The sequence below is a fragment of the Nothobranchius furzeri genome, chromosome 2, assembly GCF_043380555.1.
Source record: "Nothobranchius furzeri strain GRZ-AD chromosome 2, NfurGRZ-RIMD1, whole genome shotgun sequence".
Lineage (NCBI taxonomy): Eukaryota > Metazoa > Chordata > Actinopteri > Cyprinodontiformes > Nothobranchiidae > Nothobranchius > Nothobranchius furzeri.
The window spans coordinates 72,175,186-72,201,377 of NC_091742.1; the positions used below are offsets into that span (position 1 = coordinate 72,175,186).

The following is a 26,192-nucleotide window of genomic DNA, read 5'->3' on the forward strand; positions in this document are numbered from 1 at the left end:
TCCAGAGTTTCGACTCGGGGTGAGAGGAAACTGGTTTTCGACTGGTGTGGATTGATTCTTCTCACCCTTTGCAAAGTATCTCACACTTTGCAAAGTATGTGTTCGTTGTCTGTTTAAGGTTGTTTACAATGTACCAAATTATCAATCTAATCCCTCTGTGTGTGCTCTGAGTTTTCTTTGAGGTAATACAGGACAAATAAAAATTACCCAACGATTTTGGTGCTGAAACCCGGGAGAGCAGATCCCTTCAGTGGGAGTTCGCCTTCGGAGAGCCGCATGGCGCCACTTCCTCATTAAAGTCCGGGGGGCTTAGAATTGCCCCATCGGCTGGCTGTTTATCTCCGCAGACGAACTTCCATTAACAGGCTCTCGCGCACGGACTCAGGGCGAGTCTGCCACTCAGGGAGAGAGTGAGTACCTAAATTAAATTGCACCCTTTAATTTTTTAATAACTAGTCGACAGTGTGGTTTTACGCTGGTGGTGATTTTGCCATCCACGCACGAAAGTCGTTTCGGGCCCCGGTTAAGGGCTGGACTGATAGCCGCCGGACCTTGTCCTGGACTCCCATGCATGGTCCAAAAAGTGTTATTTGTACAACTTGTGATGTTTACAATGGGTAAACCTTCTTTGAAGGTCCTCATGTTTGTCACCACAGAAATGCTGAGCAAATTAACAGGCAGAGAATGTAACAATCGTGATACCCAAAGGCTAGAAGTCCAGTACCGAAAAGAAAAAAAAAGCCTGCTCGTGTTACCGTCCTGTGCACCAAGAGTACTGGCGTTGCTAATGCGCTTGTGTGCATTGGTGGTCCTGTGGTAGGATTCTCGCCTGCCACGTGGGAGGCCCGGGTTCGATTCCCGGCCAATGCAACCTCTGTTGGATAGAATTCAAAGGCCTGTCCAATGCATCGATCAAAGTTAGTAGTCATCTATAATCCAAGTCTCTCATGTGACAGGCAGTGATTCGCTCGCCAATACGAACAAAGACCTCTTACTCTTCATGCGCCTATTCCTCAACTGGCCTTTTGAAACATCTATGCCAACAGATGGCATTGCATGATGTGCAACAATTGTCGTCAGACAGCATTTATTGGTTACCCTTGGAGCTGTGGCAATGAGTAAAGATGGTTTGAACATCCTAAAGGTTTCCACCACAGAAATGCTGAGAAAAACGACACATTAGGAAGAAACCCTGTGTTCCAATGGCTGCCCTAAATGACAGCTAAAAAACATATCAAATGATCAATCACTGCAGTTCAACGAATAAGTGTAAATGAAGACACGGTGGTGCAGTTGATGTGGAAAGCAAGCTAAAAAATGTTGATTTATGCATTCAGGTTCAACTTACAAAACGACTTACAGTTAAATTGAGTTCCAACAAGATGCCGTATCAAAATACAAAAAGCTTCCATTACAAACATGTAGAGACCTCAGGGACAATGTGAAAAACAAGTAGAAGTACCTATTGTGAAAAGAAAATGAAGGCTGCACATTTTACTGTGCCATGCGTGATACGTGCAGGCCATAAAGGTTAGCGTGTCCTGGTTGATAGGCCAGTGGTAGCATTCAACAGCTGCCACGCAAGAGGCCTGGGGTTAAATACCAGCAGTTGAAGTGATGGTCAAGTGCAAAATTGGCCATTTTGTTCAATGCATCAAGCTAAAGTTAACTGCGGTCTCCCCGTCGGGGAATCGAACCCCGGTCTCCCGCGTGACAGGCGGGGATACTGTCCACTATACTAACAAGGAACTCACATTCTGTATCAGCTAACTACTCACCCGCTATATAAATGTCATTGGCTGGCTTTGCTCGATTGGCAACATGCATGGTCCAAAAAGTCTTATTTGTACAACTTGTGACTTTTACTGATAGATAAATCTGATTGTCAAACAGAGTTACCTCACCCTAAATGTTTGCAGGAATTCCTTTCTGCCTGAGGGCTTCCTTTCTGCTTGAGGTACTTATTTACATTAAAATGTTTGCAGCAACTCCTTTATGCTTTAGGCACTTTTGTTCTATTATATGGAGGCCAAACCGGCCAGACCGGGAGTCTCTTCTGCAGGAACACCGTCTTGCCCTGGCCAAGAGACTCGTTGATCTATTATCTGAAGAATCCCTTTTGTCTTCTGTGGATTCCTGAGGCCAAGGGGGTTTTTGAGGAATTTATGGGTGTGTGTGTGTTCTTGCAAATAAATTCAATCCAGAGTTTCGAATCGGGGTGAGAGGAAACTGGTTTTCGACTGGTGTGGATTGATTCTTCTCACCCTTTGCAAAGTATCTCACACTTTGCAAAGTATGTGTTTGTTGTCTGTTTAAGGTTGTTTACAATGTACCAAATTATCAATCTAATCCCTCTATGTGTGCTCTGAGTTTTCTTTGGGGTAATACAGCACAAATAAAAATTACCCAACGTTTTTGGTGCTGAAACCCGGGAGAGCAGATCCCTTCAGTGGGAGTTCGCCTTCGGAGAGCCGCATGGCGCCACGTCCTCATCAAAGTCCGAGGGGCTGAGAAATGCCCCATCGGCCGGCTGTTTATCTCTGCAGACGAACTTCCATTAACAGGCTCTCGCGCACGGACTCAGGGCGAGTCTGCCACTCAGGGAGAGAGTGAGTACCTAAATTAAATTGCACCCTTTAATTTTTTAATAACCAGTTGACAGTGTGGTTTTACGCTGGTGGTGATTTTGCCATCCACGCACGAAAGACGTTTCAGGCCTCGGTTAAGGGTTGGACTGATAGCCGCCGGACCTTGTCCTGGACTCCCATGCATGGTCCAAAAAGTGTTATTTGTACAACTTGTGATGTTTACAATGGGTAAACCTTCTTTGAAGGTCCTCATGTTTGTCACCACAGAAATGCTGAGCAAATTAACAGGCAGAAAGTGTAACAATCGTGATACCCAAAGGCTAGAAGTCCAGTACCGAAAAGAAAAAAAAAAAGCCTGCTCGTGTTACCGTCCTGTGCACCAAGAGTACTGGCGTTGCTAATGCGTGTGTGTGCATTGGTGGTCCAGTGGTAGGATTCTCGCCTGCCACGCGGGAGGCCCGGGTTCGATTCCCGGCCAATGCAGCCTCTGTTGGATAGAATTCCAAGGCCTGTCCAATGCGTCAATCAAAGTTAGTAGTCATCTATAATCCAAGTCTCTCATGTGACAGGCAGTGATTCGCTCAACAATACCAACAAGACCTCTTACTCTTCATCCGCCTATTCCTCAACTGGCCTTTTGAAACATCTATGCCAACAGATGGCATTGGTTGATGTGCAACAATTGTCGTCAGACAGCATTTATTGGTTACCCTTGGAGCTGTGGCAATGAGTAAAGATGGTTTGAACATCCTAAAGGTTTCCACCACAGAAATGCTGAGAAAAACGACACATTAGGAAGAAACCCTGTGTTCCAATGGCTGTCCTAAATGACAGCTAAAAAACATATCAAATGATCAATCACTGCAGTTCAATGATTAAGTGTAAATGAAGACACGGTGGTGCAGTTGATGTGGAAAGCAAGCTAAAAAATGTTGATTTATGCATTCAGGTTCAACTTACAAAACGACTTACAGTTAAATTGAGTTCCAACAAGATGCCGTATCAAAATACAAAAAGCTTCCATTACAAACATGTAGAGACCTCAGTGACAATGAGAAAAACAAGTAGAAGTAACTATTGTGAAAAGAAAATGAAGGCTGCACATTTTACTGTGCCATGCGTGATACGTGCAGGCCATAAAGGTTAGCGTGTCCTGGTTGATAGGCCAGTGGTAGCATTCAACAGCTGCCACGCAAGAGGCCTGGGGTTAAATACCAGCAGTTGAAGTGATGGTCAAGTGCAAAATTGGCCATTTTGTTCAATGCATCAAGCTAAAATTAACTGCAGTCTCCCCGTCAGGGAATCGAACCCCGGTCTCCCGCGTGACAGGCGGGGATACTGTCCACTATACTAACGAGGAACTCACATTCTGCATCAGCCAACTACTCACCCGCTATATAAATGTCATTGGCTGGCTTTGCACGATTGGCAACATGCATGGTCCAAAAAGTGTTATTTGTACAACTTGTGACTTTTATTGATAGATAAATCTGATTGTCAAACAGAGTTACCTCACCCTAAATGTTTGCAGGAATTCCTTTCTATCTGAGGGCTTCCTTTCTGCTTGAGGTACTTATTTACATTAAAATGTTTGCAGCAACTCCTTTATGCATTAGGCACTTTTGTTCTATTATATGGAGGCCAAACCGGCCAGACCGGGAGTCTCTTCTGCAGGAACACCGTCTTGCCCTGGCCAAGAGACTCGTTGATCTATTATCTGAAGAATCCCTTTTGTCTTCTGTGGATTCCTGAGGCCAAGGGGGTTTTTGAGGAATTTATGGGTGTGTGTGTGTGTTCTTGCAAATAAATTCAATCCAGAGTTTCGAATCGGGGTGAGAGGAAACTGGTTTTCGACTGGTGTGGATTGATTCTTCTCACCCTTTGCAAAGTATCTCACACTTTGCAAAGTATGTGTTTGTTGTCTGTTTAAGGTTGTTTACAATGTACCAAATTATCAATCTAATCCCTCTATGTGTGCTCTGAGTTTTCTTTGAGGTAATACAGGACAAATAAAAATTACCCAACGTTTTTGGTGCTGAAACCCGGGAGAGCAGATCCCTTCAGTGGGAGTTCGCCTTCGGAGAGCCGCATGGCGCCACGTCCTCATCAAAGTCCGGGGGGCTGAGAATTGCCCCATCGGCCGGCTGTTTATCTCCGCAGACGAACTTCCATTAACAGGCTCTCGCGCACGGACTCAGGGCGAGTCTGCCACTCAGGGAGAGAGTGAGTACCTAAATTAAATTGCACCCTTTAATTTTTTAATAACCAGTTGACAGTGTGGTTTTACGCTGGTGGTGATTTTGCCATCCACGCACGAAAGACGTTTCGGGCCCCGGTTAAGGGTTGGACTGATAGCCGCCGGACCTTGTCCTGGACTCCCATGCATGGTCCAAAAAGTGTTATTTGTACAACTTGTGATCTTTACAATGGGTAAACCTTCTTTGAAGGTCCTCATGTTTGTCACCACAGAAATGCTGAGCAAATTAACAGGCAGAGAATGTAACAATCGTGATACCCAAAGGCTAGAAGTCCAGTACCGAAAAGAAAAGAAAAAAAGCCTGCTCGTGTTACCGTCCTGTGCACCAAGAGTACTGGCGTTGCTAATGCGTGTGTGTGCATTGGTGGTCCAGTGGTAGGATTCTCGCCTGCCACGCGGGAGGCCCGGGTTCGATTGCCGGCCAATGCAACCTCTGTTGGATAGAATTCCAAGGCCTGTCCAATGCATCGATCAAAGTTAGTAGTCATCTATAATCCAAGTCTCTCATGTGACAGGCAGTGATTCGCTCACCAATACGAACAACGACGTCTTACTCTTCATGCGCCTATTCCTCAATTGGCCTTTTGAAACATCTATGCCAACAGATGGCATTGCATGATGTGCAACAATTGTCGTCAGACAGCATTTATTGGTTACCCTTGGAGCTGTGGCAATGAGTAAAGATGGTTTGAACATCCTAAAGGTTTCCACCACAGAAATGCTGAGAAAAACGACACATTAGGAAGAAACCCTGTGTTCCAATGGCTGTCCTAAATGACAGCTAAAAAACATATCAAATGATCAATCACTGCAGTTCAACGAATAAGTGTAAATGAAGACACGGTGGTGCAGTTGATGTGGAAAGCAAGCTAAAAAATGTTGATTTATGCATTCAGGTTCAACTTACAAAACGACTTACAGTTCAATTGAGTTCCAACAAGATGCCGTATCAAAATACAAAAAGCTTCCATTACAAACATGTAGAGACCTCAGGGACAATGAGAAAAACAAGTAGAAGTAACTATTGTGAAAAGAAAATGAAGGCTGCACATTTTACTGTGCCATGCGTGATACGTGCAGGCCATAAAGGTTAGCGTGTCCTGTTTGGTAGACCAGTGGTAGCATTCAACAGCTGCCACGCAAGAGACCTGGGGTTAAATACCAGCAGTTGAAGTGATGGTCAAGTGCAAAATTGGCCATTTTGTTCAATGTATCAAGCTAAAGTTAACTGCAGTCTCCCCGTCGGGGAATCGAACCCCGGTCTCCCGCGTGACAGGCGGGGATACTGTCCACTATACTAACAAGGAACTCACATTCTCTATCAGTCAACCACTCACCCGCTATATAAATGTCATTGGCTGGCTTTGCACGATTGGCAACATGCATGGTCCAAAAAGTGTTATTTGTACAACTTGTGACTTTTATTGATAGATAAATCTGATTGTCAAACAGAGTTACCTCACCCTAAATGTTTGCAGGAATTCCTTTCTGCCTGAGGGCTTCCTTTCTGCTTGAGGTACTTATTTACATTAAAATGTTTGCAGCAACTCCTTTATGCTTTAGGCACTTTTGTTCTATTATATGGAGGCCAAACCGGCCAGACCGGGAGTCTCTTCTGCAGGAACACCGTCTTGCCCTGGCCAAGAGACTCGTTGATCTATTATCTGAAGAATCCCTTTTGTCTTCTGTGGATTCCTGAGGCCAAGGGGGTTTTTGAGGAATTTATGGGTGTGTGTGTGTTCTTGCAAATAAATTCACTCCAGAGTTTCGACTCGGGGTGAGAGGAAACTGGTTTTCGACTGGTGTGGATTGATTCTTCTCACCCTTTGCAAAGTATCTCACACTTTGCAAAGTATGTGTTCGTTGTCTGTTTAAGCTTGTTTACAATGTACCAAATTATCAATCTAATCCCTCTGTGTGTGCTCTGAGTTTTCTTTGAGGTAATACTGGACAAATAAAAATTACCCAACGATTTTGGTGCTGAAACCCGGGAGAGCAGATCCCTTCAGTGGGAGTTCGCCTTCGGAGAGCCGCATGGCGCCACTTCCTCATCAAAGTCCGGGGGGCTGAGAATTGCCCCATCGGCTGGCTGTTTATCTCCGCAGACGAACTTCCATTAACAGGCTCTCGCGCACGGACTCAGGGCGAGTCTGCCACTCAGGGAGAGAGTGAGTACCTAAATTAAATTGCACCCTTTAATTTTTTAATAACCAGTTGACAGTGTGGTTTTACGCTGGTGGTGATTTTTTCCATCCACGCACGAAAGACGTTTCGGGCCCCGGTTAAGGGCTGGACTGATAGCCGCCGGACGTTGTCCTGGACTCCCATGCATGGTCCAAAAAGTGTTATTTGTACAACTTGTGATGTTTACAATGGGTAAACCTTCTTTGAAGGTCCTCATGTTTGTCACCACAGAAATGCTGAGCAAATTAACAGGCAGAAAATGTAACAATCGTGATACCCAAAGGCTAGAAGTTCAGTACCGAAAAGAAAAAAAAAAGCCTGCTCGTGTTGCCGTCCTGTGCACCAAGCGTACTGGCGTTGCTAATGCGCTTGTGTGCATTGGTGGTCCAGTGGTAGGATTCTCGCCTGCCACGTGGGAGGCCCGGGTTCGATTCCCGGCCAATGCAGCCTCTGTTGGATAGAATTCCAAGGCCTGTCCAATGCGTCGATCAAAGTTAGTAGTCATCTATAATCCAAGTCTCTCATGTGACAGGCAGTGATTCGCTCACCAATACAAACAACGACGTCTTACTCTTCATGCGCCTATTCCTCAACTGGCCTTTTGAAACATCTATGCCAACAGATGGCATTGCATGATGTGCAACAATTGTCGTCAGACAGCATTTATTGGTTACCCTTGGAGCTGTGGCAATGAGTAAAGATGGTTTGAACATCCTAAAGGTTTCCACCACAGAAATGCTGAGAAAAACGACACATTAGGAAGAAACCCTGTGTTCCAATGGCTGTCCTAAATGACAGCTAAAAAACATATCAAATGATCAATCACTGCAGTTCAACGATTAAGTGTAAATGAAGACACGGTGGTGCAGTTGATGTGGAAAGCAAGCTAAAAAATGTTGATTTATGCATTCAGGTTCAACTTACAAAACGACTTACAGTTAAATTGAGTTCCAACAAGATGCCGTATCAAAATACAAAAAGCTTCCATTACAAACATGTAGAGACCTCAGTGACAATGAGAAAAACAAGTAGAAGTAACTATTGTGAAAAGAAAATGAAGGCTGCACATTTTACTGTGCCATGCGTGATACGTGCAGGCCATAAAGGTTAGCGTGTCCTGGTTGATAGGCCAGTGGTAGCATTCAACAGCTGCCACGCAAGAGGCCTGGGGTTAAATACCAGCAGTTGAAGTGATGGTCAAGTGCAAAATTGGCCATTTTGTTCAATGCATCAAGCTAAATTTACCTGCGGTCTCCCAGTCAGGGAATCGAACCCCGGTCTCCCGCGTGACAGGCGGGGATACTGTCCACTATACTAACGAGGAACTCACATTCTGTATCAGGCAACTACTCACCCGCTATATAAATGTCATTGGCTGGCTTTGCATGATTGGCAATATGCATGGTCCAAAAAGTATTATTTGTACAACTTGTGACTTTTACTGATAGATAAATCTGATTGTCAAACAGAGTTACCTCACCCTAAATGTTTGCAGGAATTCCTTTCTGCCTGAGGGCTTCCTTTCTGCTTTAGGTACTTATTTACATTAAAATGTTTGCAGCAACTCCTTTATGCTTTAGGCACTTTTGTTCTATTATATGGAGGCCAAACCGGCCAGACCGGGAGTCTCTTCCGCAGGAACACCGTCTTGCCCTGGCCAAGAGACTCGTTGATCTATTATCTGAAGAATCCCTTTTGTCTTCTGTGGATTCCTGAGGCCAAGGGGTTTTTTGAGGAATTTATGGGAGTGTGTGTGTTCTTACAAATAAATTCACTCCAGAGTTTCGACTCGGGGTGAGAGGAAACTGGTTTTCGACTGGTGTGGATTGATTCTTCTCACCCTTTGCAAAGTATCTCACACTTTGCAAAGTATGTGTTCGTTGTCTGTTTAAGGTTGTTTACAATGTACCAAATTATTGTGTGTGCTCTGAGTTTTCTTTGAGGTAATACAGGACAAATAAAAATTACCCAACATTTTTGGTGCTGAAACCCGGGAAAGCAGATCCCTTCAGTGGGGGTTCCCCTTCGGAGAGCCGCATGGCGCCACTTCCACATCAAAGTCCGGGGGGCTGAGAATTGCCCCATCGGCCGGCTGTTTATCTCCGCAGACGAACTTCCATTAACAGGCTCTCGCGCACGGACTCAGGGCGAGTCTGCCACTCAGGGAGAGAGTGAGTACCTAAATTAAATTGCACCCTTTAATTTTTTAATAACCAGTCGACAGTGTGGTTTTACGCTGGTGGTGATTTTGCCATCCACGCACGAAAGTCGTTTCGGGCCCCGGTTAAGGGCTGGACTGATAGCCGCCGGACCTTGTCCTGGACTCCCATGCATGGTCCAAAAAGTGTTATTTGTACAACTTGTGATGTTTACAATGGGTAAACCTTCTTTGAAGGTCCTCATGTTTGTCACCACAGAAATGCTGAGCAAATTAACAGGCAGAAAGTGTAACAATCGTGATACCCAAAGGCTAGAAGTCCAGTACCGAAAAGAAAAAAAAAAAAGCCTGCTCGTGTTACCGTCCTGTGCACCAAGAGTACTGGCGTTGCTAATGCGCGTGTGTGCATTGATGGTCCAGTGGTAGGATTCTCGCCTGCCACGCGGGTGGCCCGGGTTCGATTGCCGGCCAATGCAACCTCTGTTGGATAGAATTCCAAGGCCTGTCCAATGCATCGATCAAAGTTAGTAGTCATCTATAATCCAAGTCTCTCATGTGACAGGCAGTGATTCGCTCACCAATACGAACAACGACGTCTTACTCTTCATGCGCCTATTCCTCAATTGGCCTTTTGAAACATCTATGCCAACAGATGGCATTGCATGATGTGCAACAATTGTCGTCAGACAGCATTTATTGGTTACCCTTGGAGCTGTGGCAATGAGTAAAGATGGTTTGAACATCCTAAAGGTTTCCACCACAGAAATGCTGAGAAAAACGACACATTAGGAAGAAACCCTGTGTTCCAATGGCTGTCCTAAATGACAGCTAAAAAACATATCAAATGATCAATCACTGCAGTTCAACGAATAAGTGTAAATGAAGACACGGTGGTGCAGTTGATGTGGAAAGCAAGCTAAAAAATGTTGATTTATGCATTCAGGTTCAACTTACAAAACGACTTACAGTTCAATTGAGTTCCAACAAGATGCCGTATCAAAATACAAAAAGCTTCCATTACAAACATGTAGAGACCTCAGGGACAATGAGAAAAACAAGTAGAAGTAACTATTGTGAAAAGAAAATGAAGGCTGCACATTTTACTGTGCCATGCGTGATACGTGCAGGCCATAAAGGTTAGCGTGTCCTGTTTGGTAGACCAGTGGTAGCATTCAACAGCTGCCACGCAAGAGACCTGGGGTTAAATAACAGCAGTTGAAGTGATGGTCAAGTGCAAAATTGGCCATTTTGTTCAATGCATCAAGCTAAAGTTAACTGCGGTCTCCCCGTCGGAGAATCGAACCCCGGTCTCCCGCATGACAGGCGGGGATACTGTCCACTATACTAATGAGGAACTCACATTCTGTATCAAACAACTACTCACCCGCTATATAAATGTCATTGGCTGGCTTTGCACGATTGGCAACATGCATGGTCCAAAATGTGTTATTTGTACACTTTGTGACTTTTATTGATAGATAAATCTGATTGTCAAACAGAGTTACCTCACCCTAAATGTTTGCAGGAATTCCTTTCTGCCTGAGGGCTTCCTTTCTGCTTGAGGTACTTATTTACATTAAAATGTTTGCAGCAACTCCTTTATGCTTTAGGCACTTTTGTTCTATTATATGGAGGCCAAACCGGCCAGACCGGGAGTCTCTTCTGCAGAAACACCGTCTTGCCCTGGCCAAGAGACTCGTTGATCTATTATCTGAAGAATCCCTTTTGTCTTCTGTGGATTCCTGAGGCTGTGGGCTTTTTATGTTATTCTTAAAGAAAAGAGTCGGAGAGAGTTTTCCCAGTGGTGACAGCGTGGTCTTTTATTTGTCTCCTCACATCTCAGGACAGCCGAAAGACCCAGACAATCACGAGTCCTCCCTTCTTATAGCTCACAGCCTTTTTAACATTCAGCAGTAAACAGGCGAGAACCAGACCATATTTGGTAGCACATCTCTTCTGTGGAAACTGTGGGTAGAGACTTCTGTCTGGGACACAGCAACACTTTTGGAATCACATCAAGTATTTAGCAAGTCAGATAAGCTTTAAGCAATTTTACTGGAAGCAAGCAGAGACCAAAACAGGAAATTCCTTTGGAGCTGATTTTGGAACAGCACACGAACTCTAGCCAGAAAACACTTTCAACCTAAGAACTCAGCTTTAACTCAATACATTTTGTAGATGACCTCTTGACCTTTTTGGCGCCAACAGTCCTCCCTTTGGTGGACTTGTCCACCACACATTACTATCGTAAACAAATTAGCAAGGTAGGGTATACCAATAAATGAATGCTTAACTAAGTAACAGAACAAATGAGCAACAAATAATGATAATGTAACAATATGACCGAGGATAGAGACAAAAGGGCATAACACGAGATGATGTTCCAGACTAACACAGCAACGTTAACACGTATATGTAATGAACAGTGATTAAGACACTGAAAAACAACCGATGGGTTCACAGCTGAGACAATGAAAAACTATGAAAACAATACATGAAACATGACTTTAGCATTAACTGAACCCATTACTTCACGAATGTATTGCATGCGCACTCCGTATGGAGGCAATAAACCCTGCCCGCTGTACTTTAACAGGGACGAACACCTGACGCACAGAGCGTGCATGCGAGGACACTGGTGACACATATCCTCGTCAGTGATCAAAAGAAAAAACACACGCAAATCAACAAAAGCACATGAAGATAAACAGGTGACAAATATGATGAATAATGAACAATTAGCTTTAGCGAAGACGTAATGAAACAGTAATAAGTCTGGTTGAAAACTTCTTTCAAAAGAATAAAACGGAAAATACAAGTTCAGCATCCATGTCGGTGTTGGAGGCCTTCTGCTGCAGGAGGGCTTTATGTGGACAAGTGTCCTTTATTTGTCAGGAAAGCAAAGGCATAAGTCCTTGGCTCAGTCCTCCCTTTGTCCATCTTCGTGCAGCGTGGTGGTGCCGACTCCATCCTCCCCACAGCGAGCAAAACACAACATGTCAACAAGAAAAACTTGAATTAGCACGCCAATTGCCTATAAACCTATTACCACAAAAACTTCCTAAATATTAGACCCAAAGACAAATCATCCATGCCCACATTCACACCCCCTTTCTATACTACTCACTAACCTAAATTAAAGAGCTAGTTTGCCAGCACGGCATGCAATGATTCACTCAAACATTTACGGACTAATGGTAAAAGCAAAACTCACCTGACTGCCTTGATAACTAGGAGCAATGTAAATGGCCGCTCGGTAAAACGACCAGAAATAAGTCCTTAAAACCAAATTTAAAAGTCATCCAGCCAATTCGACCTAAACTCAATCAGAATCACCTATTCTGATCCTCAACCTTCGAAGCCACATTCAAAACCCGTTATGCAACATCCACACACCCTCAAAAATGAACACATGCTAATCCATCACAATAAGAAAACACTAGTCAAAACATGACATCCAGCACCCACCAGAAGATCTGTTGCACCTGAAACGGAGTACTAACAGTCATGGTTATGTTATCACATTAAGTTAAAGAACTCAGACACAAACGGGAACAAAAATGATGTGAAACCTAAGAATATACGGTAAACTCATATGTTGAGTCGCCTATCATCAGTAGTTCTGAATCCCCAGCATACGAGGAATTAATCCGCAGCATTATGATCTATAACATTGTCATTAATGTGCCTTAAGCTCTTATCCAGAAACATGTCAGTTCTGGGCTCATTATTGGTAGTTTACCAGAAATACACACATGCTATATTCTGTTAGGATTTATCTCTTTATTACCTCAGATCTGCCTGGCCCCTCCAGCCCATGCAAAAGCTTTACGTACACCTTAAACCTATAACCTCCCCTCGGACAAATAAAACAATCAAAGTTGTAAAACTGGAACAAAAGTAATTAAACATCAGCTAAGTGACGCCGTCATTGTATGGTTAGTGAGACTAGTCAAGTCCATGCATCTACAGATGTGACTATAATGACGTGAATGCAGGTATGGAAACCAGTCTAGGGTGTAGAGTAGTTGCATTTTACTCATCTTTCATTGTGAACAATTCCTCTATTGGTGTCGCGGTCGTCGGATGGCCTATAAAACGATGATACATTATGGTGATGTCTTTGTCCTCTTGTTATGCTTGACCATTGGTTATCCTCTTCACCTCCTCCAGCAGAAACCCCATTGTAATTAATCAGGGATGGTTCCTAGCAGCATTCAAGACAAGAACCGTCATAAAACTCAGCAAACTTCTTCTTAAGTTAGTTAAACTAGTCCCAGTAAGGTGAGAAGCGACACTATCCTTTAGCCTTCATCTCAGGTATCGACGTGAGTCCATGAGAGTCCAATATTCATCTTTTTCCATCCTCTCCCTTGGTCACCTTGCAACACCAGGAAGCCTTGCACTCCGGCCGGACCAGACGTCCCCCGAGCCGATCACCTAGGGATTAATGGTTATGCCTAACTCTTACTGACCCTAGCCTCTGATACCTTCAACATCAGACACATACAGTTACAAATAGCAAGCGCAATTAAAGGTACAGTGACATCATGACATGAACACACACGGACACACAAACACATACACATGCGCATACACACACAGAGAGAGAGCAAGAATGTGTGTGGGAGAAAAAATGAGTGGGATCCACTTTGCCACCAGCATCTCCACCTGTGTCACAGAGAAAAAATTGCAAAGAAATTAAAACATAAAGCAAACAACAAAAATTCAATGAGTATAAATGATTCAACTAAAATATACAACCATGCATGGGTTTTTAAAACAGTTCCAGTAACACTGACGATGCCTTGTGCAATGGATTCTTAAGATGGTCTTCATCAATTAGAGATTTTAACCAAATTGTTTCAGGATCCTGAATTTGAATTTGAATTGGTTAATTTACTCAGAATAGTCCAATGGCTTTGTTGATGTTTCTCAAGGCTCGGCCATGCCCATATAAATAAATAAACAAACAAACAAAACAAACACAGTCAAGCACACGGTCCATACACGTCTATGTGCCCTCACACACCAAGCAAATGTCAGGCTGAAGCGAAAGTGGGGCTGATAAGCAGGATGTCAGTTCGCAGTACATAGAACACTGCTTTTAGCTCCAACACTCCAATTCCCATGCAGCATGAATATAGCTTCATTTACCTTCAGTGACACCTAATTTAAGTCAAACCAAAATGAATCGCTTTTTTTTTTTTTTTTTTTTTAAAGAAAATGAGGCTTTACTGCATGTCCGCTGTAGCTGAGTATCCTACGATTTGCAGAAATAAGAAAAGTCATTCAGTCAACTAAGAAACCTGATGAATACCGAGAAGTTGTTGTGCACTGAGTTATCTACTTTACCACTATTTCATTAAAATTTTGTTAATCATATAAGCTATGATAAAAAGCTAGGATGGGCTATAAAACAAACATAAAGAAACTTGACACTTGCGGTTTTCCAACTCTCAAATCATACTTACAATAAAGATTATATTGACATCCAATGGTAAGTTGGACCAGGTTACTAATCCAATTTTTTAAGGATAACTTCCTCAGTTAACTATGTTCTGCAGTAGTTTAGTAAATTTTTCCCAATTCTGACCTCTCACCAAGTCAACTGATTGTTGCCAAAAAGCTTTTTCCATTACCTAACTGCAGCAAGCACTCCTTCACTGGGTGTAACCATAGGAGACAGTCTCTTAGAGCCTCTTCTTTGTAAGTCCAGGATGACCACCGTCATTGATTAAAGTTCACATGTTAACACATGCTCCTCCCCTTCGTCTTTGTTCCATCTGCAGCAGGGCAAACAAGCGTCTGTCTCATAGTGTCCATCTTACGGCGCCTCCCCCATCTCGACGCAGACACACAGCTTGTGGTGGGGACTTCCTGCTCCATTTGTGTAGAGCCAGATCCAGGAAACTTTCATTTGCAGCCGGTTTCCGTCTCTATGACAGGCCAACCCAGTAAAGTTCATGCCGCTGTTGGTCTTTCTTCTGTTAGACCAAGCACGGGTACGGAGAAGATGGAGTTAAACACCTTTTGAGTTGGTAGAATGAGGAGACAAATGAGTCCAGTCACTGTTTCACCGCTCGAGAGGGGGAGAGCCTTTGCAACACACAGCAGGTCCCGCGATCTGCTCTTGCCAGTTGCTTCGGACAGACTCTCGCCGTTCTGCTGAAAACGGCTGATTTTTATTGAAGATTACAGGAATGTTACATACGTAGTTTACCATACACACACGTAATTCTGCCATCTGCACCTGCAGACGCACGTCAGCTAATAGCCTTGTTAATGAAAGACCAATTCATCCCAAGGACATGCAACCTTGAGATGATCAGGACACATCCTGCAACATCCTTTGCTAACAAAGACAGTTGTTCTTGTATTGAGGAAATGAAGGAAGGAACACTTTCACTCCCTTATGCAGCTGTTCAGCTTGAGCAGAAAAGGCACAGAGAGGTTTTCGATATTATAACAAGATTCCAAGAAAAGGCATATAATAATGTATTCATGATAATATATAAGGGGCATAAGTGAGAGATACATATTTGTTCATATAAAAGAGCTTATACTAATATAAAAGAGCTCATATGAGAATATATTTTCAATCCCCCTTTTGAACTCTTTTAAGAGTTCAACAAAGATGTAGGAAATCAAAACAACAACACCAAATTTCATCAAAAAAAAATCTAATAAGCAAAGTTTTAAAATACCAATACAAACAATCAATCAGATTACATTTCCTCATATTTCTAGCAGTAAACTAATACAAAAACATGATCATATTTTTGACTGAACATGTTACAACATGAACGGATCGCATGCACACCCGTATGAGGGCGAAAAACCCTAATTATCGTACGTCAAATAGGGAAAATTCCCCCATGTCCCCTCATTTTGAGGCGAACGCCTTTTGGCACAGAGTGGGCATGCCTAGGACATCAATGATCAAAAAATAAAAACAACACAATCAAAAAACTCATAGAAATAAACAGTTTAAGGGATTGTTACATAAATCACTCAATATTCTCACACTCTAACAACATCTTCTTCATCATGAGAGTCATCACTTTCATCAGAGGGTTCCCCTCCCAAATAGATGTTAGGATTGGCTAGTAACAAGGGCATCTGGATAATTGGGTCAGCAGGTGGAGGAGAGATGGCAATGGTAATCAATCCTTGTAAAATAAATGAGGGTGTAAAATATAACCCTTGTAGAATGTTCGTATGGTGGTTACTTCTTCCCCCTGTTGAGGTCCCTTCACTGGCTCCAGGCAGCTGCAGGGGGTGATGATGTCACGATTCTCGTCCTGCAGGATGTGGTGGCAGCTTGGCATGCTACCTCGTCAGAATTGGTAGCTTGGCACGCTACTGTAGTCAGCAACTTCTCTTCCAGGTTTTAGTCTGTGATCCTTTTTTTTTTAGTTAGGCAGATGTCAGCTGCTTCTCTTCCAGGTTAGGATCCTCCCGTCCAGCCGGACAGCGTGTGACGTCCTCTCCGTGATCCTGTATGGCCCGGTCCACCTTGGTTCCGTCCACTTTCTTTTGGTGACCTTCAGCAGGACCCAGACGACGCCTGGCACCGAAGGCGAAGTATCTTCATGTGTGGTTTTGGTCCAATGAAGGCTTTCTCGGCTTGTGCAGTCCAATTGATCTCGGCAGATAGTTGGTAGGAAGATTCACACTCCGGCCGGACCAGAAGTTCCCCGAACCGATCGCCTAGGGATTAAAGGTTATGCACAAAAATGTCCTAGCTCTTACTGACCCTAGCCTCTGATACCTTCAACATCAGACACATACAGTTACGAACAGCAAGCGCAATTAAAGGTACAGTGACATCACGACATGGACACACACAGACACACAAACACATACACATGCACATACACAGAGAGAGAGGGAGAGAGTAAGAATGTGTGTGGGAGAAAGAAAGGAGTGGGATCCACTTCGCCACCATCATCTCCACCTGTGTCACAGAGAAAAAATTACAAAGAAATTAAAACATAAAGCAAACAACAATAATTCAATGAGTATAAATGATCAAACTAAAATATACAACCATGCATGGGTTTTATAACAGTTCTGGCAACACTGGAGAGGAAGCCTTGTACAATGAATTCTTAAGATGTCCTTCATCAATTAGAGGTTATAGCCAAATTGTTTCAGGATCCTGAATTTGAATTGGTCAATTTACTCAGAATAGCCCAATGGCTTTGTTGATGTTTCTCAAGGCTCAGCCACGCCCATATAGATAAGTAAACAAACAAACAAGACAAACACAGTCAAACACACGGTCCATACACGTCTCTGTGCCCCCACACACCAAGCAAATGTCAGACTGAAGCGAAAGTGTGAAAACACTTAACCTAACGCTAAATCAGTGGAAAGAAAAAAATAAGACCTAAAGCGTGTGATCAAATTAATCCAACAAAACTTCCCATAACTGCCGTTCTAAACTCATGTTGCGGTGTGATCTCTCCAATTAGAAATTAGGACAACCACTTTTACTATCAATTCAACCAAATAGTTTCAGGTTGTCCCTTACCTAAACTACCTGTCTTTCTTACCTTCTTTCTTTCTTTCTTTCTTTTTTAAGAACACTACTCGCACAAGAAATCCTAAGAATTAATTCACTACTTAAGGTTAATTCATAAATAACGAAACTGCAGTTACAGGTTTGTTTGTGCATAGTATTGGTAATCAGCAGTTTTTTCCTTATCTCCTCATCCAGAAGTGTTTCTGTGCTACTCCTCCATCTATAACACAAGTTAGTATCATCCTTAAAGCATCTGAAATTAAGCTGCATTGCTAAATCAATAACGTGATTTGTGCTAAGAAATACTCCCCTATCCTCTTCCTTTTTCCAGTGGCACTGAATGACAGATTTTAGATCAATTTAACGTTTTATTACTATTACGTTTCATTTAATTAATTTTGCTTTTTTCTCTCTTATTTTTATCTATTTATTTATTTATGTTATTTACTTATTTATCATGCCATCCTGTGATGATAATCTTAAAGACTTTTTAGCCAATTGTCGTCAAAAAGGCCAATTAAAAATATTATGTTAAAGATTTCACAAGATAAAAATGTGAACATAATTTTTATCGAATGAGGGGTACCATTATTCAATATTTTTGTAACATTATTTTCTGTGTTAGAACTTACAGCTGATAGAAAAATATAGGATCAGCTAGGTTTGGCTAGATCTGTTGGGAAACTCAACGGAGCTGAAACAACACTGTTGTCTCGGATGAGATGTTCCATGAATCATTTAGTCAGCTGAATGCCAAATTATTCATTTAATGTTTATTTTTATGCAATGAATGGAATGGGATGGAACGTTACTATAAACTGTCCGGAAATTTGCGCATGTTTGCTCGAAGGAGAAAACTGTTGAAGCCTAAAGTGTTCTCCTAGACTTATAAATAGACACCGTTTCCTTAACCAATGAAAATAAGTGATGACGCTGATGTATTCCGTTTTGAAAAGAAAATAAGGCTTTACTGCATGTCCGCTGCAGCTGAGAATCCTAAGACAATAAAGATTATATTGACGTCCAATGGTGAGTTGGGCTGAAATCCAGGTTACTAATCCTATTATTTATTTATTTATTGATATTATTATTATCTTTTTTTTTTTTTTTTTTTTTTTTAGGCTAACTTTCTCAGTTAACTATGTTCTACAATAGTTTAGTAAATTTTCCACAGTTCTGACATTTCATCAATTCAACTGGTTGTTGCCAAAAAGCCTTGTTCATTACCTGACTGCAGCAAGCACTCTTTTACTGGGTGTAACCATAGGAAACAGTCTCTTTTGAGCCTCTCTTTGTAAGTCCAGGATGACCACCGTCATTGATTAAAGTTCACATGTTAGCACACATGCTCCCCCTTTTGTACTTTGTTTCATCAGCAGCAGGGCAAATAAGTTTCTGCCTCTATGTCCATCTTGTAGTGCTCCCCGTCTTGATGTTATAAGTCACAGTTTTTGGTGAGGGCTTCCAGGTTCTCTTTGTATAGAAGTCAGACCCAAACATTCTTTGCAGCTGGTTGTGACAGGCCCACCCAGTAAAGTTCATGCCCGCCACAAAACACAGCAAACGTTTTCCTTAAATATGTTGATTGGGTTGAAATGACAGAACTTTCTCTTTTTACAAATCAAAATCAACGATGGTTTCTAATAATTAGTCGACTTTATTGACCCAAAGGTAAATCTAGACTACTTCCTATGCACAATTTGTTCTGAATCATCAAATTAGTTCTACACAGGTTTTAAACGTTAGGCACAATCTATCCCAAATGCAAGATCCCTCCTTTCATTTTTTATTTATCTATTTTTATTTTAGGAAAATAACTACCAGTTTTTAACTCAAAACAGCCTGGTACAGTTTCTAGCCAGGTTACAGGAAATAATACTTAGTTTATCTGTTTTTTCATTATTCAGCGTCCCAAAATCCAGCCATTAACGTTAATGGTTCTTAAAGTTGAGGCAAGACAATTATTGGATTTTGTTTTATAGCAAGATTTAACAAATATTTTGTTTCTTGACTGATTATTTGTTAATTTTATGGTTTTCATAAAGATGATCCTGAGAAGTTCAGAGCTGCTTTTCGCAGCACCCTGTGCTATTTTTAGACTATGGGATTCTTGTGTGTAAAAGTGGGTGGAGTCAGGTCCCCAGGCTGAAACTCCAGTCATTCTCACTAGATCTGTCCGAGAGGAAGGATCTCCTGATTACCCTAACCAGGAGCCTTAAGGTACGTCCAAAACACCGAAAAATATCCTTTCTAAAGTCACAAATTGCTTAAAACTGCATGTTACACAGAAAAACAGTGAGAGCGAGGGAGTCCAGCTGACTCCACGGCCCATAATCAGACAAAATACTTCCTTTATAACCACAACCATGCAACTTTTGTATTTTAAAGGATTTACTTGTCATCACACTAACGATAAATTCTTTTTCTATTGTTTCCACAGTCTCTTGAACTAAATAACCGTCTAGCAAAAACATGGAACGCACCGTTTCTCAAGCAGCTGCTCCCTCTATTAAAAACTGAGTCATTTCAGGAGAAGATCCAGCGAAAGCAGCATTTACTTCTCATGCAAGAAGACACGCATCCACTCATTCACAAGGCACAGAGACATTCTTTGTTTGTCACAGTCTTTTTTTTTTTTTTTTAAAGTAAGTCAGTTCGTCACTTATTTATTCTCTCTCTCTCTATATATATATATAATATTTTAAGCACAGAATTTATTTAACACTGCACTGGTTATTTTCAGAATTTAATGCTTACTATGCTTTTAAGCAGGCCTTATGTAACATTAGAGCAAATCCAATTGCAATTTTTTGAGAGCGCTCTGAGGAATAGTTTATATATTTATTTTCTGCAGATCTGTTTTGATTTTACTGTTTAGTAGCTACCTGACTTTATGTATATGTATATCCATATATTTCTGAAATAAAGCTGTCATATACAACCTTACTTGCATTTCTTATTGGTTTTTTTTTTTTTTTTTTTTTTTTTTTTTTTTTTTAATCTCCAGGCCACTTAACCCCCAGATCGGGGTCCCTCACATGCTGCCCCGCACACAAATGATTATCACGCTTGTACACTACATATGTATATATATGTATACACATATACATACATACACACATACATACACATATGTTACTTTAAAAACCTTTTATTTATTAACTTATGGTGTTCTGTTCAAAGACTGATCAGAACAGGGTTGCAGAATTTTGAATTTTGCGTAGCTCCAAACATTAATTTTAGCACTGCAGTGTAATTTACATATACGAGTTGCAACTTTTTAAAGCTCTTATTTATCTTATTTATTTATTTTCTGGTACCGCATCAGGCCTTCACACACACCATCCAGCGCTGTACACACACACACACACACGGAGCTCCCAAAACTCTGCTCTGCATTCTGCACTCTCCTAGTGCTGCACTTTCAATCCAGAGCCGTAAGCAGCCTCTTGCTGCGCCTCACACACACAGGCTGAACTCAGCTTACACACACAGTGAAGCTTGTCTACAGCTGTGCCTTTTTCTCTTGATTCTGCAGCCTTCACTTCCCAAATCTTGCTCCAGTTACCTCTACTGTTAACATCTACCCCTTTTCCTTCATCGCCTTTTCTGCTGACTTTCTCAATAAAACCTTATTTCTCATGGCTTCAACTGGGCTGCTTGTCATATTTAAAACATTGCTTATTTTATGCAAAAACAGTTACCTTAGAACATTTTTCTCATCTCATACAAAAGGTCCTTGACCTTTAAAATCTAGGGAGCTCTCTTTAGCCTCCCCTGCCCTTAACCCGAACCAGGTCCTCGACCTGTACTTTAGGGAGCTCTCTTTAGCCTCCCAGGGCCTCAACACAAACCAGGTCCTCGACCTGTGGACTTTTAGGGTTCCCACACCTATGGACTCTCTCGCCAAGCTCTTATATAACCTCGTTATATATTCTATTCGCTCGTCAGCAAATAGTGTGGTCAGCCACGACCTGGAAATGGAACTTTAGGGCTCTTCTAATAACCCTGGGCCACCATCCCTTCTTCTGTACTATTTCCTTATCTCATTTACCATTAAACCATTAGAAAAATCCTCATTTCATTTCACCATTAAACCATTACAAAAAAAATCTCTTATTCTTTCTGCACTTGTCTCCACTTTCGTCTCCAACTATTATTTTAGGACCACAGCTACTATGATTCTGGACACAAAGGCTTTGGATAAATCCAATGAGCAGATTTTAGAAAATAAGGTTCTGCTCACCTTGTTTTCCACCGCGGTGTTCTGTGCCAAGATCGTTCGCTGGGTCAGTAGGTCGAATCGTCCTCCAAAAACTCCTTTTTCTTCAAAAAGAAAAAATCCTGTTCGTGACGCCAAATTTGTTGGTCTTTCTTCTGTTAGACCAAGCACGGGTACGGAGAAGATGGAGTTGAACACCTTTTGAGTTGGTAGAATGAGGAGACAAATGAGTCCAGTCACTGTTTCACCGCTCGAGAGGGGGAGAGCCTTTGCAACACACAGCAGGTCCCGCGATCTGCTCTTGCCAGTTGCTTCGGACAGACTCTCGCCGTTCTGCTGAAAACGGCTGATTTTTATTGAAGATTACAGGAATGTTACATACGTAGTTTACCATACACACACGTAATTCTGCCATCTGCACCTGCAGACGCACGTCAGCTAATAGCCTTGTTAATGAAAGACCAATTCATCCCAAGGACATGCAACCTTGAGATGATCAGGACACATCCTGCAACATCCTTTGCTAACAAAGACAGTTGTTCTTGTATTGAGGAAATGAAGGAAGGAACACTTTCACTCCCTTATGCAGCTGTTCAGCTTGAGCAGAAAAGGCACAGAGAGGTTTTCGATATTATAACAAGATTCCAAGAAAAGGCATATAATAATGTATTCATGATAATATATAAGGGGCATAAGTGAGAGATACATATTTGTTCATATAAAAGAGCTTATACTAATATAAAAGAGCTCATATGAGAATATATTTTCACCGCCACAGTTCACAGCAAACGTCTTCCTTAAATATGTTGATTGGGTTGAAATGACAGAACTTTCTCTTTTACAAATCAACGATGGCTTCTAATAAATAGTCGACTTTACTGACTCAAAGGTAAATCTAGACTACTTCCTGGGCACAATAGTTCCTTAATCATCAGATCAGTTCTACACAGGTTTTAATCATTAGGTGCAATCCAACCCAAAATGCAAGATCCCTCTTTTCATTTTTATTTTTATCCATCTTATTTTGGGAGAATAAATACCAGTTTTTAATTCAAAACAGCCTGGTACAGTTTCTAGCCAGGTTACAGGAAATAATAGTTAGTTTATCAGTTTTTTTCCATTATTCAGCATCTCAAAATCCAGCCACTAATGTTAATGGTTCTTAAAGTTGAGGCAAGACAATTATTGGGTTTTGTTTTACAGCAAGATTTACAGCAATAGTTTTACAAAACCTATACTAAATATTTATAAATGGGTGTAACTGAACGTTCTAGAGCAAATACTTTATTTCCTGACTGATTGTTAATTTAAAGATTGGATCCTATGATTCTAAGAGGTATGAGAGCTGCAGAATGCAGCACCCTGTGCTATTTATAGACTACGGGATTCTTGTGTGTAAATGTGGGTGGAGTCAGGCCCTCAGGCGGAACTTTCAGTCTCATTCTTCCCTGACCGTTCAGGAGAACAGGTCTCACGGAGGCCAACCATGGACTAAGAACTAAGACTGGACTAAGAAGGTACGCCCAAAACACCAAAAATATCTTTTCTAAAGTCACAAATTGCTTAAAACTGCATGTTACAGAAAGCAAGCAAGCCTTGTTTCCACCATGTGTGTGTGTTTGCAGGCAGGAGAAAAAAGAGGAAGACAGAGAGAGAGACTCCTGTTACAACACGGCCCAAAAGCTGATAAAATACTTCCTTTGTATAAACACGACCATGCAACTTTTATATTTTAAACGATTTCCTTGTCATCGCACTAACCACAAGTTCTTTTTCTATTGTTTTTCAGTCGGGCAAAGCTGGACTACGCCCTGTTTTTTCCAGCAGCTCCCTTTATTAAAAACTGCGTCATTCAACAGAGTATCCAGCCAGAAGCAGCATTCACTTCTCATGCAAGAAACACACATCCAGTCACACAACGGCACAGACGACATTTTTCCTCTTTGTCACAGTCTTTTAAACAAAAATAAGTCAGTCCGTCACTTATTTATTCTCTTTATATACATAAACGTCTGTTTTACCTTATCTTTTCTTAATCTCTTTGTTTCAGTTGGACTATTATTATTATGTTTCTCCTAATTTAAATTTAACTGACCCAAATTGGCACTTACTTTTCCTACTTTACACCAAATTGACAGGACTTCCTTTAACGGCTGGTAATTTTCAGAACTTAATGCCTGCTTTTAAGCAAGTCCTATTCAACCATTAGAGCAAGTCAAATTGCAGTTTTTTGAGAGCGCTCTGAGAAACAGTCCACATATTTATTTTCTACAGATCTGTTTCGATCTTACTGTTTAGCAGCTGCCTGACCTTCAATAAATGTATATCTAAATATTCTAAAATAAAGCTGTCATTTACAACTTTCCTTGTGTTCATTGTTTTCTCCCTTTTACTCTCCAGGCCACTACATATATATATATATGTTACTTTAAACCCTTTTATTTATTAACTTATGGTACTCTGTTTAGACTAATCGGAACAGGATTGCAGAATTTGAATTTTGCGTAACTTCAAACATTAAATTTAGCACTGCAGTGAACTTTACATATGCGAGTTGCAACTTTTAGAGCTCTTATTTATCTTATTTATTTTCCTGGTACCGCATCAGGCCCTCACACTGTGGTTCTTTCTATTCAACCCCCACCTCCTAATATGGTCAAAAGTAAGCCAAGACTTACTGGAAGTTGCATAAACTGGACCGAAAAACAGGATGTTAAAACTGCACGTACGCAGGATGCTGGGCTGATAAACAACTTGTCAAAATGCACGTACCACCCACACGGAGCTCCCAGACCTCAGCTCTGCTTTTTGCACTCTCCAAGTGCTGAAACTGAGAGCCATACGCAGCCTCTCGCTGCAAACTCAAGACGTCTTCTCACAGGCCTCACTACTGCTTTGCAAACACTCTTAAATTTGTTACTCCTCGAGGACGAACCGAACTCAGCAAAGACTTCAACTTCTTATACAGGCCTCTTTTTCTCTTTTTACTTTGCCACAAACTCTTATTAAATTTACCAAACCCCAGGGGAAAGACCCAATTACCGGCAAAGCTCATTTCTCACAACTTCAGCGCTTTTTTTTCAGGATCCCCGTCTCTGCTCTTACCGAGTCAGGAGACTGGATTTCTCAAAACCTTGTCAGCTTTTCAGATTCTATTCCAATCTGCTGTCCCACCTTTCAATTTGACACTTAAAATTTGTCCGTCATCAAAATGACACAGCTGACTTCACACGGTGTGAATATTTTACCACTGTCAGACATGAATCCTCTCTCCAACTAATATTTATAGTATTTTCAGAACAGGAGGACACCCCTGCCCAGTGACAGAGGCCACAAAAATGAACAAAAACATGCTCACCTGGGCCCTTAGTACGGACCTCAGCCACTGGACAGGAGCCAAGGGACGCCACGGAAAGTCCTCGCTGTTCACCCATCTGGGGTGCCAAAATGTGGGCTTTTTATGTTATTCTTAAAGAAAAGAGTCGGAGAGAGTTTTCCCAGTGGTGACAGCGTGGTCTTTTATTTGTCTCCTCACATCTCAGGACAGCCGAAAGACCCAGACAATCACGAGTCCTCCCTTCTTATAGCTCACAGCCTTTTTAACATTCAGCAGTAAACAGGCGAGAACCAGACCATATTTGGTAGCACATCTCTTCTGTGGAAACTGTGGGTAGAGACTTCTGTCTGGGACACAGCAACACTTTTGGAATCACATCAAGTATTTAGCAAGTCAGATAAGCTTTAAAGGCCCAATGTGTGATATTTCATCTTATAAGTTATCAAATTTCTTGTATCACATTCTCAAATTTGTTTTTTTTTAATGATAATTCAAACAAGCATTTATTCTAAGCATTATTATTAGCTTTATATTTTAATATTTTAGACAAAAGAAGCAGACCGGTGCTCCATATGGCATGCGCCATCTTAAAATACAGTGACCTTTTAGGGACATACAACATATTAAGCTTCGCACTTGATGTTTGCGTTTTTAAATGATGTAACCTCAAAGAAACAGCAGGGGGCAGAAGTGCGCCTTGTAAGCATGCAGTCTGACAAAGTAACTAAGAAGAAGAAGAAACTAGCCACACCGTACTTCTAGTGATGGAGGATCACACATATTCTACAAGCAAACTTAAGAAACGGGATAGTTTGTCTCATCCAAGTAAAAGAAAAAGGATTTTGAAAAGTGAACAAGACCGGCGTCATGAGACTCTCTCCTCATCAGCTCTTGAAAGCGCCGATCTTCTAGACTT

At 41.6% G+C, this 26,192-nt stretch overlaps 8 non-coding genes across 8 annotated transcripts; 5 read left to right on the plus strand and 3 right to left on the minus strand.

The window, feature by feature from the left end:
* The first annotated feature begins 799 nt into the window (after positions 1–799).
* Positions 800–870, plus strand: trnag-gcc (transfer RNA glycine (anticodon GCC)). The gene has a single exon. It is a non-coding gene; the product is annotated as a tRNA-Gly (tRNA).
* An 806-nt stretch (positions 871–1,676) lies between these two features.
* Positions 1,677–1,748, minus strand: trnad-guc (transfer RNA aspartic acid (anticodon GUC)). Its single transcript has one exon. It is a non-coding gene; the product is annotated as a tRNA-Asp (tRNA).
* Positions 1,749–3,000: 1,252 nt separating this feature from the next.
* Positions 3,001–3,071, plus strand: trnag-gcc (transfer RNA glycine (anticodon GCC)). The gene has a single exon. It is a non-coding gene; the product is annotated as a tRNA-Gly (tRNA).
* Positions 3,072–3,876: 805 nt separating this feature from the next.
* Positions 3,877–3,948, minus strand: trnad-guc (transfer RNA aspartic acid (anticodon GUC)). Its single transcript has one exon. It is a non-coding gene; the product is annotated as a tRNA-Asp (tRNA).
* A 1,255-nt stretch (positions 3,949–5,203) lies between these two features.
* On the plus strand, positions 5,204–5,274 carry trnag-gcc (transfer RNA glycine (anticodon GCC)). The gene has a single exon. It is a non-coding gene; the product is annotated as a tRNA-Gly (tRNA).
* Positions 5,275–6,080: 806 nt separating this feature from the next.
* Positions 6,081–6,152, minus strand: trnad-guc (transfer RNA aspartic acid (anticodon GUC)). Its single transcript has one exon. It is a non-coding gene; the product is annotated as a tRNA-Asp (tRNA).
* Positions 6,153–7,404: 1,252 nt separating this feature from the next.
* Positions 7,405–7,475, plus strand: trnag-gcc (transfer RNA glycine (anticodon GCC)). Its single transcript has one exon. It is a non-coding gene; the product is annotated as a tRNA-Gly (tRNA).
* A 2,117-nt stretch (positions 7,476–9,592) lies between these two features.
* On the plus strand, positions 9,593–9,663 carry trnag-gcc (transfer RNA glycine (anticodon GCC)). Its single transcript has one exon. It is a non-coding gene; the product is annotated as a tRNA-Gly (tRNA).
* The last annotated feature ends 16,529 nt before the right edge of the window (positions 9,664–26,192 follow it).